Raw genomic sequence first — 18,555 nt, forward strand, 5'->3', positions numbered from 1 at the left:
ATCTTGCTTAATCATTTTAATCTCTTTAATTTGTCCAATACATTTTTCAGTAATAACATACAGGGGACAATGTTCTATGTGCTCCATATTTGTATAAGGAAGTGTATAGTCTTTACAATATGGCTTTATGGGAAGAATTTGGGGTTTTCTGGTTGTAATGTACTCCAGTGAGACCCAACGTACTCCAATGTACCCAATAAATGAGCATGCTAATTTGTACTGGTGTATTTATTTAAACATTCATTGTAGAACCACTGGATGGCAGAATGAAGTTATATGGCATGTACATTGTGTTTAGTACATGCTGGGCATCTGTTTTTTGCATTGAGTTATTAGAAACAGAGCAACCCATTAGGCCTTAGCAAAGGCCTTTTCAAATCCAGTAGCCATTAACAAACCCACTATCCCTTAGCAAACCCACTAAACCTTTAATAAACCAGGTAGCCATTAACAAACCCACTGTTCCTTAGCAGACCCACTAAACCCTTAACAAATCCAGACATCCTTAGCAAATCCAGGAGGCCTTAGCCAATCCAATAATTGCATGAAAGATATACATGTGTAAATGTCTGTATATGCACATATGAATGTGTGCCATTTGCTAAAGCCCTGCATAAGCATGTACACCTTGGCCATGCTGAGAGACTCTGCAAACTCACAGCATGTCACCTTGTGGCCAAGGAAGCAAAGCTTAAATATTTTATGTAGTTTGATTAATGCTACAGCATCAGTGTGACAATTATGCTGCAAAGTATTCTCCATGCAATAGAATTTGTTGTATTATCTCTGCATTTACTGTATGTGTCACAATAATGCCTATTAATAACACCTAGTTTAGTTTAACTATCCCCCCAGGTGCATTTGAAGGGAAGTTGCTGGGAAGTTTGTCTCCCTTAACTTCTAATACTCTACCCTATAGCATAATACACCAGCAGAGAGGGCTTGTCCTAGTGCACACTTATGACCAGGGGCCAGGACTTGGAAAGACTGAAAGGGACATGTAACTGCCTGCATCATTTAAAGGTGGCCCCAGAGAAAACATGCACGACTGTCACTGCCTGAACAGTGTTGCACAATGTTGCCTCATTTTAAAAAGAAAAAGCACCAACACCTATACTGGAACTGGCCAGACTAAAATGGACAATGAAGACAATCTGGGCCCAAACATCTATTAGCTAAGCACCTCCCCTCAACACAACACACGTAAAGCATACAAAGAGTACTCATTCTGACAACCCCGCCCCCCACGCATTCACATTTTGTTCATAAACATAGTCTTGACTTTAAACCACTGTATGGATTTCAAAATATAACTCAACCGCTGAAAAATGCAACTACATATGACAAAACATAAGTAGCATGTATGCAAAATCACGTTTTCCTCATTTTCAAGTTTCTGTGTAATGCATTGTGAAAAAAAAACATGAATCCTACAAATACAGCCTCTCAACAAAGTAGGATCACTAATTTTGTATGCATAAAGTATGCCAGGGCAGGCAAAACACCAAACTCACTAGCCCGTTAGGACTATTTAAAGATAACGTCCACTCTCCGCTCATAGCTGTTAGCCAAGCTATACCTCTCATAGTTTGTCTTAAATAAAGTACGTACATACATTTTTCTTTTCTAATAAAAGTTTATAGCTGGCCGACCTAGCTGAATTATTTGAGTTTCTCACAGAAGGGCAGACTTTTAAATGAAGTATTCTAGGATATGTGTGTCATTTGCAGCTAAACTAGCATGAGTGTAGAAAGCAATGCTGTTTTGTTTATGAATAATGATCCCCCTTTTGCAGAATGGTGAGTAATGCTGAGACAGCGAGGGCCCCGCCACCTTAGTGGAAATCGTCAATCTGATTTGCCAGTATGCTAAGAGACTTGTGTTACACAACTCTTCAAAGTAATGCAGAAGGTGCACGCAGGCACGTACACAGGAGCAAGCACCTGAAGAGATTCTAATGAGCAGTTTTGATTGGTTAGTACTGCTCTCGGACAGATATGTGTCCTATAACAACCAAGAAAACGCAAAGAAGCATTTTGAATTGGTTTATGTTTTTGATTTTACTTTATTCTTGAAATATGTGTTATATTTATATTACATTTATATTCATGAAATATAATAATAAATTATAATGAAAAATAATGAAATCAAAATTCATGATATTTTTCCATAGATTTTTTAATAGGACCTGACTGCATGCCACTCCTATATATATATATATATATATATATGGTATTGTCACACCCAACACACCCAATTCTAGTGATACCTATTTACACTCAGTTAGCCCTTAAGTTGGTGACTTGTATTTCCCTTATTTCGCACAAATCTAAACAAAAATCTGAAGTTTCCATTGCAGGTTAATGCTGTCATGTGGACCATAAACCAGTGGAAGCCTTATGTTGGATTGAACAACTTTTGTGCCAAACTGCCAGTAGCAGCTGATGAAGCTGCTGGTAGATGGGCAGAGGCTGACTCGTGAATGCCTGCACAACCTCGCCAAATACTGCATTAGCATCAGTGATGGTCTGCCTCGCCTGCAGCAGTCTGCCAGTGATCCTGCTTCTAACTCGGAGTGAATTAAAACACTCCGTGCAGGAATTATAGAGGAGGCTGACGGAGAGAAGCGGGTAGGGAGGGGAGTATGAGCAGGACCGGTTCAGGTGCCTGGCTGTGTAGTTGCAGTCTCAGTGCTGTCAGGCACCGGGTCTGCCGTCCCGGCCGTTCCGTCACGCCAAAGAGGACAAACGTCACACTCGTGACAACCGTGTGTCGCCTTCTACCCCTCCCCCACCTCCATTTTCTCTAGCCTTCTGTCAGCAGCAGAAAACCTACTGGGTGGGAGATTGCACCTCCTGTCTCCTCACTTGCTCATTTTTGACACCTGTTTTTGACTCCATCTTTTTCCCCTACCTTCCCGGGTCGTCTTCTTTCATGTCTGTCTCAACGTGTAAAAAAAAAATCAAACAAAATGATCAGACCGACCCTCGCCACTGCTGCCAATGCCATGAGAAAAATGTAAGTGAATTAAATATTAAGGTGGGAAATCATCGGGATTTGAAATGCTAGGATAGGATTGTAGGGCTTATAGGATGAGAGAAAAGAGAGCAGTGATGAATTGTTGATTTGGGAGCACAGTGAGTAATCGGTTGTGAATGGTGGAGCAGCACGTGGCACGGTAGGAGGGGGTGGGGGGGTTGGATGCTTCATCAGCACCAGATCTCTGACAGAGAGACACATGCAAGAAGCACTCAGCATTTTAACATATCTGTGCATTAGAATTTCATTTCAGATTTCCCCTTAAATTCTGAAAAGTAAATGTGCGTTTCTTACTTCTCACTTTGTGCAGGTAATGGCTCTTTTAAGCTTTACTTTTTTAAAGGGTAGGAAATATTCCGCTTTCTTACACTGTTGCACTAGAACCTAAATGTATGCATGCAAATAGCACCGCAGCTGGCTAAGAGAATTGTGTTCTATTGTTGGCACCCAAGCCTGAATGCCAGCAATGCTGTAATCACCCATGGCTGGAAGTCGAGGACGGCCCAGACGACCCTGCTCCTGAGTTGGGCAGGGGGAATTAAAGCCTCCTGTAACACCACTTGGTACTGGATACCTGCCAACTCATGTACCCACAGTTGGGCTGTCATTGATCTTATGCATAGGACTTGGAGAAGCCCTATGACATCACATCAACCACAGTTTTAATGCAGGCTTTATGAATGTCAGAGAAGGACATGCTTGTTTTTACTGGTAATGGCTAACATTAGAGAAATAACTGGTGGACACAATGTTTACTAATGAAGCATGTTTACTTCTATTCTATTTTTCATTTCATTCTAATTTTCATTTTAAAATTAATTTGTATTTTAAAATTAGCAAACAGTTTTACAGATTTATCATAAATAAGGAAATCTGTCTGTGTACATTCAAGATCTGTGAAACCTACACTGTCACCTTTACACATTGCACATTATAACTGTGATCTATTTATGAACACTAAACACAATTGTTTGTAGTTGTCAAGTTTCAAAGTGCTATATTTGCTTGTACTTACACAGCCTACAGATTCTAGGCAATGAGCTCCTTAGCATTACTTCATGCAGTACTTCTCTATGGTTCATACGGTACAGAATTTTTTTGTCAAATTTTAAAATTATTATTACTACCACCTAGTGGCAAACAGTTTTACCTGCACCAACTTAAAAGGTTTCCATGTTATTAGAGTTAAATGCTCATAGTTGAATGTTCATTACACAATACTACTGCTCATTGAATGCTCATTACACAAATTACTACTACTCTTACTACTACTAATAATAATAATACAAATAATAATAATAATAACAATAACAACAATAGTAGTAGTAGTAGTAGTAGTAGTAATTTCATAACGGATGTTCAACTTGTCAGAACCAACAACAATGGAAATGGATGCTGGTTAGGGTTTAATGCATTCAAAACTTAGTACATTCATCTGACTCCAAATTTTAATCAATAAATGTGTTAAAAAGGGCAAACTCTACTGTATAGCCCAGTATATGTGTAACCAACTTTATAAAGTTCCTTAATTCTAACCTCTGACCTTTGTCAGAGGTTTACCATTCAGCTAGCATAGTTTATGGGTTTAACCTGGTAAATGTGCATAGCAGATTGGATACTTTATAGGGAATTAATGTCAGCAATGTATATAACTTTAGCTAGTTTCTTCACTCTACTTAGTAAATATGTAACTATTTACATTACATAATACTATCTAAAGAGCAGAGCTTCAAGTGAGTTCAAAGTAACACAGGATATATTAGCATAATATAAAACAATTAGTTATACATTACAACTGGTCAGCTATTTTAATGAGGCAATACACATCATAAATTACAGAAATGCTGCATACAGAATGCTACCTGAATGTTAGATAGAAAGAGCAAGAGAGAGAGAGAGAAACAAAGAGAAAAAGAGGGCAAGCCCAAGGGAGCGATTTCTCCTCAGTCCACAGTCCACCATATGTACAAACTCATACTGCTCCACAAATTAGTGAAGACTGTTAGGAGGTTCCAGCAGTGTCCTCTGCTGTACCAAAGGTCTTCCTGAAGAGAATGTTCCCCAGCACGCTGGCATCATCCACTCCAGCAGCCTGCCTTTGTAATGGTAATTAGTTTATTTAGTGATTGACTGCTATCTGTCCTGAGGCCATGGAGATGTATGTCATTAAAGATGCTACATTTAAAGTGGCTACGTTAAAGCTGCTACAGTAAAGCTGTGGCATCAGTAAAGTTGTTACAGTAAAGCTGGTATATCAAAAAAGCTGCTACAGTAAAACTGCTACATCAGTAAAGCTGCTATAGTAAAGCTGCTAGAGTAAAGCTGTTACAGTAAAGCTTCTAAATCAATGGAGTTGCTACACAAACTGTTACAGTAAAGCTGATACAGTAAAGCGGTTACATCAGTAAATCTGCTACAGTAAAGCTGCTACAGTAAAGCTTCTACATCAGTGAAGCTGGACAGTAAAACTTCTACACCAGTAAAGCTCCTACACTAAAGCTGTTACATCAATAAAGTTTCTACAGTAAAGCTGCTACATTAAATCTGCTACATCTAAATCTGCTACAGTGAAGCTCCTACACTAAAGCTTCTACATCAGTGAAACTGCTACAGTAAACTGTTACAGTAAAGCTGCTACATTAAAGCTGTTACAGTAAAGCTGCTATATCAGTAAAGCTGTAACAGTAAAACTGCTATAGTAATACTGTTACTGTAAAGCTGCTAAATCAGTAAAGCTGTACAGTACAGCTGCTACATCAGTAAAGCTGTTACATTAAGGCTGTTACATCAGTAAAGCTTTTACAATAAAACTGTTACAGTAATGCTGCTACAATAAAACTGTTACAGTAAAGCTGTCACAGTAAAGCTGCTACATCAGTAAAGATGCTGCAGAGCTACAGTAAAAAACAAGCAGCCATCTGATGTCAGGTGTCATTTATACAAGAGTGCCCCCTTCAGATCAGGGTTAGGATTACCTAACCAGTTAATTTACATTCACCTATAAAAGGTAATGTAATGGCTGGATTTCCTTCAGTTGAGCAGGGAAATATGCTTTTTTTTTCAATCATGACTCATATGCTCATATGTTTTGCACAGTTATTAAGTGTAGATTCAGTTTTTATACTAGTATAATCTATAAATGCAATCAATAGTCTCGATGTTCTGTCCTAATCATAGCTAGTTGCTAGAGTTAAGATACACAGATTGCAATTTATTTGACTTTTTTGTAAATTATTAATACAATTTGCTATTTATATTCTATTTTTCCTATAAATAGTTATTGTTTTATTATTATTTTATTATCTTAAGGCGAGACATGGCAGGCAAAACATTTTATCATGCCAATGTCAATGAGATTTTGAGCCAATGTGCTTCCATGCCATATCTTTCTTCATACTGGTTGGAAAAAAAGTCCAAATATATATATTTTGGTGTTTATTTTTCTACATTTTCTTTTCATCTGTAGATTTCTCATAAGTTCCCGAAAGGGTAGCATGATAACATAAAATACACCAGCGCCACCGTTGACTACACCATGTCATCCCAGGTACTGTTGTGAAGATCTGTCTCTTGCGTGAAGCTATCCAATCCAAATATAGACATTCCTTTTGTATCAGCAACAAATCATGAAAGAAAAGGGGATTTAAAACATGAAATCTCATTGGCTGATGTCGATTTCTGACATCATAGTAATAAAAAGAATAATAAAGTGCCATTTCAACCAGTGCTTTTGTGATTTGTCTTCAGTTTTACTTTTTAACATACAGACTTCTCCTTAAGTGGCAGATTGGACAATTTTAACATTTTAAAAGAATAATGAGTTTAGCCTAATTCTTCAGGACATTCAAGTTGAATAATTTTTTTCTTTAATGGGAATGCTCCTGAACAAAACATATACAACCTATAAGCTATAAAATAGTTTGTCCTACACACACACACACTGACACACACACACATCCAAGTAACAGAGACAATAATGTGCATGTGTGCGTGTAGTTTTTTTTCACTTAAAGGCCATACATGCTGTTATTTTGTTATACATTGATGTTGTTCTATATTTCTATTATTAGAGATGTTCTACAGCATTGTTGCTAATTATAAGATCAGATAATGTGTCTGTAAATAGCATTTCCCAATGCAAAAGTATGAGATTGTATAATATATATATCTTTAAAGACTGTTTTCTAAAAATGACTTTTTTCTCACACTCTGAGCCACCAAATCTCCACTTCAGTAACACTTGCATGTACCAGATTTTCCAGTTTTATCCTTGTCTATATTCAGAAGGTTTTTACAGAGGGGATTGTTTATAACATCGTATGCCTAAAAACACTGTGAAAATGCTGTTTGACTGATAGTATTTATTTTTTTTTTTATAGTGTTAAAAAGAGATTTTTACTCGCCATTGTCACCTTTGTAATTAGGGACCTGGATTCAGATTCTCTGTATAGCCAATTTCTCCAAAGCAGCTTTGACAATATGTGTTATAAAAGTCACAATACAAAAAAAAGGAATTTCACACTGCTGGGCTGAAAATAATTTAGAACCTAATAGCAACCAGACAACACTGGACCTGTGGTGTGTAATTGACCAATGATAAAGTGGGGTTGAGGATGGTGAACACAAGCTATGCATAGAAAGAGACTCTAACTGTAAAGCTGCAGTCACACTAGACTTGTCAAATTTCACTGATAAAATTACAGTGGTGCTTGAACGTTTGTGAACCTGTTAGAAGTTTCTAGATTTCTGCATTAATTTGACCCAAAACGTCATCATATTGTCACAAAAGTCCTAAACCAAATCAAACAAATGAGACAAAAATATTAGTCTCATTTATTTATTGAATACAATGATCCAATATCACATCTCTGTCTGTGGCAAAATATGTGAACCTTTGCTTTAAGCATCTTGTGGTGACCCGCTTGTGCAGCAATAACCGCAACTAAGCATTTTCAGTAATTGTTGATTAGTCCTGCACATTTCTTTCACCAAACAATGCTTCTCATTTAAACCAAAAAGATCCATTTTGTTCTCATCTGTCCACAAAATATTGTTCCAGTAGCGTTCTGGCTTGTCGGTGTGATGTTCAGAAAACTGCAGGTGGGAAGCAATGTTCATAACAGAGAGCAGAACCCTTCTCCTTGCAATGCTGCCATGCCCACCGTTGTTGTTCATTGTTCTCCTACTGGTGGACTCATGAACATTAGCCTTAGCCAATGTGAGAAAGGCCTTTAATTGCTTAGAATTTACCTTAAAGTCCTTTGTGACCTTGTGGAATATTACACGCCTTGCTTGCCGTGATCTTCGTTGGTCAACCACTCCTGGGGAGGGTAACAATGGTCTTTAATTTCCTCAATTTGTACACAATCTGTCTAACTGAGGTCTGGTAGAATCCAAACGTTTTAGAGATGGTTTTGTAACCTTTGCTAACCTGATGAGCATCAAGCTTTACATATGCTTGCCACTCACAGGAAGGTAATATTGGATCATTTACCTCAATAAAAAAATGACAGTCTATCATTCATCATTTGTTTGATTTGGTTCTCTTCATTTACTTTTTGGACTTGTGACAATCTAATGAAATTTTAGGTCAAACGCATGCAGAAATATAGTAACTTCTAAAGGGCTCACAAACTTTCAAGTATGTCTTCGTGTATCTTCTGCTGCTATAGCCCATCTGCTTTAAGGTTCAACACATTGTGCATTCAGAGATGCTCTTCTACAAAGCTCAGTTTTATAAATGGTTATTTGAGTTACTGTCGCCTATCTATCAGTTTGAACCAGTCTGCTCCATGGTTACTCTATAGCGCTTTACCTGTTTTATAAAAGGTGGAATACAATATGTTGTTTCAATGCATTTTCACTTAACTCTCTGCTAGGAAGTATATTGGCAGAAATGTTGATTTCTGCCAATGTTGCAGTTTTCTCCCAAATATGTTTTTTTATATTCATGTTTGTGTGTGTTTGCCAGTTCCTCAATTATTGTCTAAGTGACTTACTTTTTGGAGCAGCTGTACATATTGATAGCAAAAGGGGGAGCTGAGGTCCTTTTGCCTACACCTAGACACAGTCTCAACCTCACTTGGCATTATTGCGTGTTAGAAGATAGCGTCCCCAGTATTCTCAAGTCCAGCAAATTGAAGCCATAGTTCTTTGTGGAGTCTGCTGATAATCTATTTAGTCAAAGGAAAGTATTCAGCCTGCCTGAATAAAAACAGAATAAATACCAACATCAATATATTTTAAAAAGGCACTTTACTGATGGAATGACCATGTGTCCTGTTTGGTTAAGCAAATGTTTATTTGGTTTATTTATTTGCTTGCATTATAGTATTTTACTGCAAACAGAATTCACACAGACATATTTTCCAGGTTTACACATGGATAATACCCTATTATGCTTAAATGTCATTAAATGGTACTGGAAAAGAGACTGCAAACCTGGAAACTGAGCAGGGCCTCGGATCGTGACAATGAATTAGGCAACGTGGGATGTCTGTGCAGTGAGACACATGGTGCAGTGGTGGGTTTGCAGCAGAGGAGACCACAGGCTGAAGGTTCAGAGGAGGACACTGGAAGGCTGGGTCAGCAGCAATGAGGCAAGAAAAACATGTTACAATGATTTAAATTACTTAAAGTTATGACTGAACACAAGTTGAGCAATTGAGGGCTAAGGACCTTGCTCAGGGGTCCAATAGCAGCAACTTGGCAATGATCAGGCTTCAACTGGCCACCTTCTGTCTACTAGTCAAGTACCTAAACCTTCTCAGAAGGACTGAGAACCCCCCCCAACCAGAAATGAAGAGAAAGAAAGACATCAGTGCTAAGGTAGCAGAACATACAGTGAACAGGTACAAGAGGTCAAAAGTTTTGGGACATTCTGAAAATGCAGATGGCTCTGAGTGTGGCCCAGCAGCACTGTCCCAAACATGATGTAGTCTAGAATCCAGAAAAGGTGCAAAACCAGAAGCGAAAATGAGGTGCGCGTGTGTGTATTGGGAATAAGAACACACACACACACACACGATTTGAACTGGAGTTCTAACGCTCGGCATTCTCTAATCCTAACATCTAAACCCTAACCCTATGGAAAATGGAATAAAAGGGCAAAGGAGGCAGTAGGAGAGACAGGAATCATGGAAGGTACGTTTTCTTTTCTTCCTGGAGCAGCAGACACAGATGGAGCATCATCTGCAGGCATTCCTCTCCTCCAAATCTTTGCCTCCCCTTGGTGAAGTGGAGGTGCCAAACTGTCAGAGGTTAGCTGCATTCATCTGTAATTTATCTGATTATCCCCTTCCTGTGGGTGCTACTGCCCATCTGCACCTGCCATCACTAGTAGCCATGAGAGTCAGCCCTCCATGGGTTATAAACCTGGCCTTGACATTTAACCCCAACAGCCAAAAGGGGTTCAGCCCTCAAGGAGTTATACATCTGGCCTTGACAATAAGCATCTTTCACACTGCCCATCTCTGTCTGATTCATTCTCCTTTTATACATTGCCATTATTCTTCTTCATTAAGATCTCTCTCCCCTTCATCTATCTAATATAACTGTCACTCATTTTATGCCTTTGTACTGGATATCTTCCCTTCAACACCTTTGGCATGTGACATCCTGTCTCCAATATCAGCATCTATATCAGCATCCATACTAGCTCTCAATCAGTCAGAATCTGTATTCATACACCTCTCTCCCTTTCCCTCTCTGTCATAACACAATGCCTTTTTGACAGTAGTATTGATAAAGACATGAAAACAGTCTCTGAGTCAGATAAAACTAAGAGAACCAAAAACAATTTTTAGTAGGTCTGTGTTTGTGGCTTAGCATGGATTTTACCCTGAACGTCAGTATGGCTTCATCATTTGCATTGCTGCAGAACTCCCATTGCCAGCAGTAGCTACTTAATCTAATCCAGGTTTTTATTCAAGCTCACAGATGCTCACACTCACGGAAACACGCGTGCATGCGTGCGCGCGCACACACACACACACACACACACACACACACACACACACACACACACAGGGGTCATTCTGCGAGTACCTGGGCAGTGTATGATAATGTAGCACTCAGGTGACAGGTTAAAAATACACTGTACTTTGCTGGATCCCATAGTGTCTATTTGAATGGAGATTTCCTCAGCAAATCCATATTCTTCAAAGCCACAAAACGCACCCAGTTATGTGGTACAAAAAAAAAAGCAAAAAAGCAAAAAAGGTGATGCAGCAAAAGGCACAGGGAGCGGCACTGGTAGAAGAATGAAGCGTGTTGGTGTGAGAGGGGACTCAAAGCCTCACCAAATTATCCACATCATTCTACCAATTTCAACCCAGTCAAGGGATGAGAATTCAGCCATTTGCCAAACTGATTCAGAAACGATGAGAGGGAACCCAAAACCATTCCTCTAGCCTCCTGAGGTGCGCAATAATAGTATTGATCTCAGGCTGCGCTAAGCATGTCCTCACTGGTTCATTAGTGGCTACCACTGATGTGTTAAATGTCCATCTGTGAGCAGGGTTACATTCTCATTAGTGAGTCTGCTGCTCTGGAAGGGAACAGGTAGATGAACAAGAACAGCCTAGCTCTACTAGGGCAGCAGGCTGTCATATTTTAATCAGAGCTGTGTTTATATGGATTTAATGAGGTTTAGTGTATTCTATGAAGAACTAATGTTAACTAATTTTTTTTTCCCTGAAGCACTCAAGAGCTGATTAAACAATCACTGAGATGTCAATTTATTAGATAAACCCAGTACCTGCCTTCACAAAAACGATACAACATGTTACATGTCACAGACTGTAGTGTGGGGTTAATCAGCCACACGTGCATTTCTAGAATAAGCTGAGTGTTTGAGCTGAAATTGGAATACAAGTGACCTTATTTACTCTAAATGTGGCATGGGAGTTGTAGCATCTCCCAAGTGACAATCATCCTGGGCTTTTCAGCCGTAGCCATGCCAAAGCTTTACTGGGAATGGAGCAGAAATTTATATATATGTATATATATATATAGATAGATAGATAGAGATATAGATAGATAGATAGATAGAGATATAGATAGATAGATAGATAGATAGATAGAGAGATAGAGAGATAGATAGATAGATAGATAGATAGATAGATAGATAGATAGATAGATAGATAGATGACTGGTGGTCAAAAAAAACTAGAGACTGGTTGTCCTCTTGGTAAAACCAGCTTCTGCAGAAAGGTCAAAGGGGAATGTCAAGGATCATGTAAGCAAACAGAGGCCTCAACCAGGCAAATTACTCCTGAAATCAAATTTGTGGAGAGATTGCCATCTCAGAAAGCATCACATCAGACTTTTGAGACAAAGGATTACAACAGGCAGAGACCAGGTGTGTTGTGGAGTACCGCAACCACAAAATTCCTCCACTGGCTAGTCATACACTAAGATCTCATTAGTGCTTTAATGTCTTCAGCCCCTGTCCCTATCAAACTAAGTGAAGCTTACTTCAATGTCCATCTATGGCTTTTCCTTACAGCTCTTCTAATGGGAATTTACTAGTCTTCACAGAATGTCAACTGAAGAGGCGAAGTCTGCTTTTAGCTAAGCTGGCTCCAAGTAATGGAATTCTCTACCTTGGGTCCATTTCACAGTGGACTTCAGTAAAATTCAGGCTTGCATCCTGCCTCTGTGACTTCAGATATTCTATCACCTATTAAAAGTTCAGATATTGCACAATGATATTCAAGTCATACTGGAGTAACCACAAACCAAGAAAATCACTAACTCTACAGAAACAGAGACCAGGTGGGTTTATTCACACCAAAATGTTCAATACTATTACTACACAAATTGGATTCAATATCTAGTTTCACAGACACAAGAGGATAATCACCACAACCCCAGGCTTGACAGAAGAATCATAGACATGAAATCTCAATTAGGTAGTTGCTGTTTCTTAGTACCAACATAAAAACAATATAACTGTTTTAAAAATCTTAGCAATCTCTACAGCTTTGGCAGTCTGGTGGAAAATAAACAAACTGAGAATACCTACCATGTTTGCAAGTCCATACATCACAACCCAGATTTCACAGTTCATAAGTTATCACTTATTTGTAACAAATGGAAAGAAAAAAAAGTCAGTAATCACACACCTATTACTGAACACTTGTTCAATAATACATTTAAAACTCATCAAGAATTAAATCAAAGATTTTGGCATCAAAGAAAATCAATACATAGAATATCAATTAAAAAGTGTTAAATGTTAAAACACAAAATCAACAAACAATCTCAAACCACTGCCATTAATTGAGAGTATAAACAAATGTATTTACCACAAGGAACGTTTCCAAATTGTATGTACTCCCATCCAACACAGACAACTATATTGCTTCCAATTAGTAAGACCATGTGACATCATGCCAACGCAAGAGCAACTGTTTGAGGAACCAACAGGCTTATAGAAAACCCAAAAACCCCACTGTGAAACAAGTGAAAGAAACTGTCTTACACAAAGAGAGAGAACTGGGTATTAGTCTAGAGCAGGCTAGGTAAAATAAGGAACAGCTGAGGTGAATGATCAATAAACAGGTGATTGGGAACAAGGAAGTGACTGGGAGATATGATTGGTTGTTGTGTGAGTGGACTCTTGACTGGGTGGCGACCATGGCATGACAGTGGGAAAAATATCTATATATTAGCCAACACTGACACATTTTGGACACAAATTTGTAAACAAATACTTCAATGTTGAGTAAAAGTTAAAAAATACAATTAAAGACAAGGTTATGCACACTGTTGAACCATGATTACTTGACCTAAGCCTTCACTTCAGTCAATAATAACATGTAGCTGTATCAAACATCAACTATGTGGTAGTTATGAAAGTGAGCATGATCAGACTTGTAAGGCTGAATAAATCTAAATCTGTGTTTTCAAACACTGTTGTAACAGTTTTAGTTGATGATTGTGGTTATTAACAAAATAACAGCTATGCATTCAAAAATTGTTCGCATGCTTAAAAACATTTGTTTTTAAACTGCAAATTGCATGGAGCAATACAGCAGGCAAGTCCAACAATAAAGCCCACTCATTTTCTTCAATCCATTCATCCACATGTAGGGCTGATAAATGTAGAAATGCTTTTAAATATTAAATTTCCCCTTTGGGGGCCACCACAACTGTGACAGGAAGTCCTACCGAGGGGTGAGTGTTGATCTGCTTGCAAGAAAGCATAGAGGTGATGTAACAAATTGAATATGAAACTGAAAAAGACAAACATTAACAGAGCAAAGGCCTTGAACAATGATAATTTGATCTGTTCATATGAAATATAAAAATATATTTTAAAAAGAGCAAAAATAACTGAAAACTGCATAAATCAATTGTTGAAATATCAACACTGACTTTCTTTTAATGCCCACAGTGCACAATTGGGTAGAAAGTAATTGACCCCTCTAACCCAGCCACTGGCCCCAGTCTGTCCTATTTCAAATAGTCTAGAACCACCACTTGTGCAGTCAGTGATATACATTGGTATCCCACATGGCACAGTGTGATGTTTTTTCTTTCTCTCAACATTAGTCCCATCCACCAGAAATCAAAATGTGATTGGTTGATTCCACCATCACTTTATAATTATGCTAAATAGTCCATCAGGCCCGAACAAGGGGAAAGCAAGCATGGCTGCAGCCACCTATATTCTGCTGTGATACCACACAAAAAAGTGACCTGACTGAGTAATTTCCTTTACAGTTTCAAAAGGGTTTTTTTTTTGCCCAGCTAAAACTTAATCTTAAATGTTTAAACAGTTACAGAGATTATATATAACCATTATATGAAATGAAAATGTATTATAAATAACTATTGTTTTTAAATTTTTAGGCTTTCTCTAAAGGCCTAGAAGGCCCCAAGGGTTGAACAACACATGTTTAAAGCAGGAATTGCCAACTCGCACATACACACAGTGCATAGTTAATACTATTCACATGCATACCATATAACCTCTTTTGGAAAGAAGTCATCACTAAACTCTATTTGAGGTGCAGCATTCCAGTGCCTTTTTCCTTCCTCCTAGGAGACTTTTCAAAAATAGAACCATCGATCCACCATTCCTACACTCACAGCCTTAACCATAGCAAAAAAAGAAATAAAGCAATATTGAACCGGAAAAACAAAAACTAAATCACTACAACAGAGTGGACGAGCCTACAAACAGACCGCCTTCAACATGAAAACGTATCAGCGTCTAGCATTCCGAGCACGAGCAAAGTCGAACACAGCATGGTGGATGCAGTTTATTAGGGAAGATGGCTAGTCCACAAACGTAATCCAATATACTTGAAAAGGGCATAATCCAAAAAGCAGCCCAGGGAGCAGGCAACAAGGGTACTCTAAAGCCACATGCAGAAGTCCCAATAACAACACTTTACCAAGGCAAACTGAACACACGTGTCTTATATATCTGGGGCTTGTTAATCCTAACGAGGACTAACAAGATACAGGTGATTACAATTACAGGCAGAGACACTAACCTAGGGGTGGTACCGAAAGAATCCAAAACAAGAGGAAAGCATGAGGGAACACAACTAGGAAGTACACAAACATGTAGCACTGCCATGGTAACCGCGATGTCAGAGACAAAAAGGAACGTTCAATGAAACAGTGCATCTCCATAATTTTCAGTATCAAATTTGACAGTAGCAAATTTGAAAATACCACAGCAAAATTCAATCAAAAAATTAAGTAAATTAATTATTTAGTATTTATTTTCACTCCTCTTGAAATACTGTAGCAACTGCCACTGGCCAGTGAGATAGAAAGAGGGCAGTGAAGGTGTCTGGTTGTAGCTCAGTGGTTAATGTACTTGACTTATAATTGGCGGTTGCTGGTTCAAGCCACCCCACTGCCAAGTTATCACTGTTAGGCCCTTGAGCAAGGCCCTTAGCCCTCCATTGCTCAAATTGTACTCAGTCATAATTGTAAGTTGCTTTGGATACAAGTGTCATTTAGGTTTATTTAGTTGTGTCAATTTGTAGTAGTTAGTACATCTCTGATTAATTACCCTCCATGTAAAGTGTGTGTGTGTTGGTTAACCCCTCCCCACTTCCATGTAAATGCGGTTTCATTCTGCCTGCTTGTTTGCTGTTTGCGTGTCTTGTTAAAATCAGTATTGTGGGAGCATAAAACATAATTTCTGTCTTTTTTATCACTGATGCTACAATTCATTCATCAACAACACTCAAAATGTTTCCCCTCTTTTCCTGCTGTGCTGTATTTACTTGAGTTATATACAGGGGAATGGGTGAAAATGTGGGGGATTTAGATTAACACAATGATGAATGCTGTTCATACATATGGGCACATATATGAACATTAAAAATGTAAAATAGGTTTTTGTTCTCCAGAAAGGGGGGTGGTGGAAAGTCCAAATGGCCTGGGATTATATGAAAAAAAAAACAAGTGTCAAGCATGAAGCTTTTATTCTGTTTATAGTTGCAATAGGCCTGCCCCATTTTCTGTAGCTAACAGTGGTTTTATGTGCAATTTTCTATCATGCTTTTATGTTGTAATGATGCAGCAGGCAGAGCTGGACAGAAGTGAGTAGTTGAAGGAGTTTTATTAAACAATGGGCAAAAACACAACTGACTGACTCAATGAACAAAACCAAAGAATGAAGCAAAACACTGTATTCCAAAATACAAAAGGAACAAAAGGAAACCTTAAACAGAAAACAGCAAATATGAGAACACATGAAATGCTTTGGAAATGTCAACCAAAAAACCACAAACACTAGAACACAAAAGGGGAATGTTAAAGACCAACAGGGGCGTACATACAAAGGCTGATGAACATTAACTACACACAGGTGAAACAAATATAAGAAAAGGGGAATGTTGAAGACCAACAGGGGCGTACATACAAAGGCTGATGAACATTAACTACACACAGGTGAAACAAATAACACAAAAGGGGAATGTTGAAGACCAACAGGGGCGTACATACAAAGGCTGATGAACATTAACTACACACAGGTGAAACAAATATAAAAAAAGGAAACAAACAAGTGGCAGAAACGGCGGAATCAAAACAAAAGACCACACGGAAAGTGACGCTGTGGGAGCCGGAATGAGAGGGGAGGGCAGCTGTGACATTTACATTGTTATACTGTAAATGTTAAGTTACACTAAATGTGTTGAAACATGGGAATCCTATTCAGTCTGTAGCTTAATGTATATTTGTATAGCACTGCCATTACTCAGAAATACATCGCTTTCACTGGTCGAAACTATAAAACATTTTTTTCTGCATGAAACATTTACTAAATATTATCTATATATGGCAATTATAAACCAAGGGACTTGGATTTTATACGAATTCCTCATTCACTTTTCTGGAATTCTACACACATTTATGCAAAATGTTGATACTTAATAAAATTGCTTATAGTAAAGCTACCAGAAATGTCTCTTCTCTAAGGCTTTTAGAAAGTAAATGCCAAAGTATGTTTTGGCAGTAAATGCTTCCACAAGCGCTTTTATGCTTGAGAAGAAGCATGAAAACCCTTTTTCCACTGGATATGAAGGAATGTTCACTGACCAGGCAGTTTGTGCAAGATTAAAATACCCAGGGATTATTTTTACCAGCCATTTTATTGTAGGTAAAAGGCACTAGAATCTTTATTGATGCAGTCTCTAAAAATGACTGACATGGCATATTAAAATAACTGAGGAACATGGAAAATAATTATATTATCTCATCTCCTTGTGTAAAAATAATCCTACAGACAACAGAGGGGTACAGAGTTCATGAAGAAGACCAGTAATGAAACACGGTGCTAACAACCAGAAACAAATAGCAAAGACAACCTGCAACACACCCAGATTAAACAATACATGGGGAGGAGGAAACGGTGAGGATAAGGGGCAGGAAGCACCCATGGCAGCATGGAACCTTGATAACAGTAGGGAAAACAGAACTCCGATGCCACCAGGGACAAGAGCCATACGGGGGACATGGGCAGGGTGTGGGACTGGAGCCAGGTGAGGATCAGTCAGCAATGGCAGCAGGTGGATCTCGGAGCTCACACGGTGGCTGTCAGCAAAGATGCCCATGCTTGCTCTCATGAAAAATGCCGTGACCCCCTCGACACAGGACACTGCCAATAGGAGAAGCTGGAACAGCCTGGAACAGCCAGACATTCCCTAAAAGATGTATATCCCCCTACTAAGGAGGATTGACTGGCTGCAAGGCTGCCTAGCCTGGAGTCATATAGGGCCCCCAGAAAATGGTGCTCCAGACTCTGAAGGGAACATAAGTAGGAGAGTCTAATGAGGCAGGAGCAGTGGAAGCCACAAGGAGCATGGAGACATGCAGTAGGGCAGGAACAGCCAAGACTATAGGGAGCTGTTTGGGAGCAGCAGGAAATTTGGGGAGCTGAATGGGTACCATAGGGACTGAGGGCAGCAGAATGAGAGTGGTAGAGATTTCAAGGAATACACCAGGTGCAATGTGTTGGTGTTAGGAATTGTGTTGGCTTGC

Source organism: Electrophorus electricus, chromosome 21 (genome assembly GCF_013358815.1).
Source record: "Electrophorus electricus isolate fEleEle1 chromosome 21, fEleEle1.pri, whole genome shotgun sequence".
Lineage (NCBI taxonomy): Eukaryota > Metazoa > Chordata > Actinopteri > Gymnotiformes > Gymnotidae > Electrophorus > Electrophorus electricus.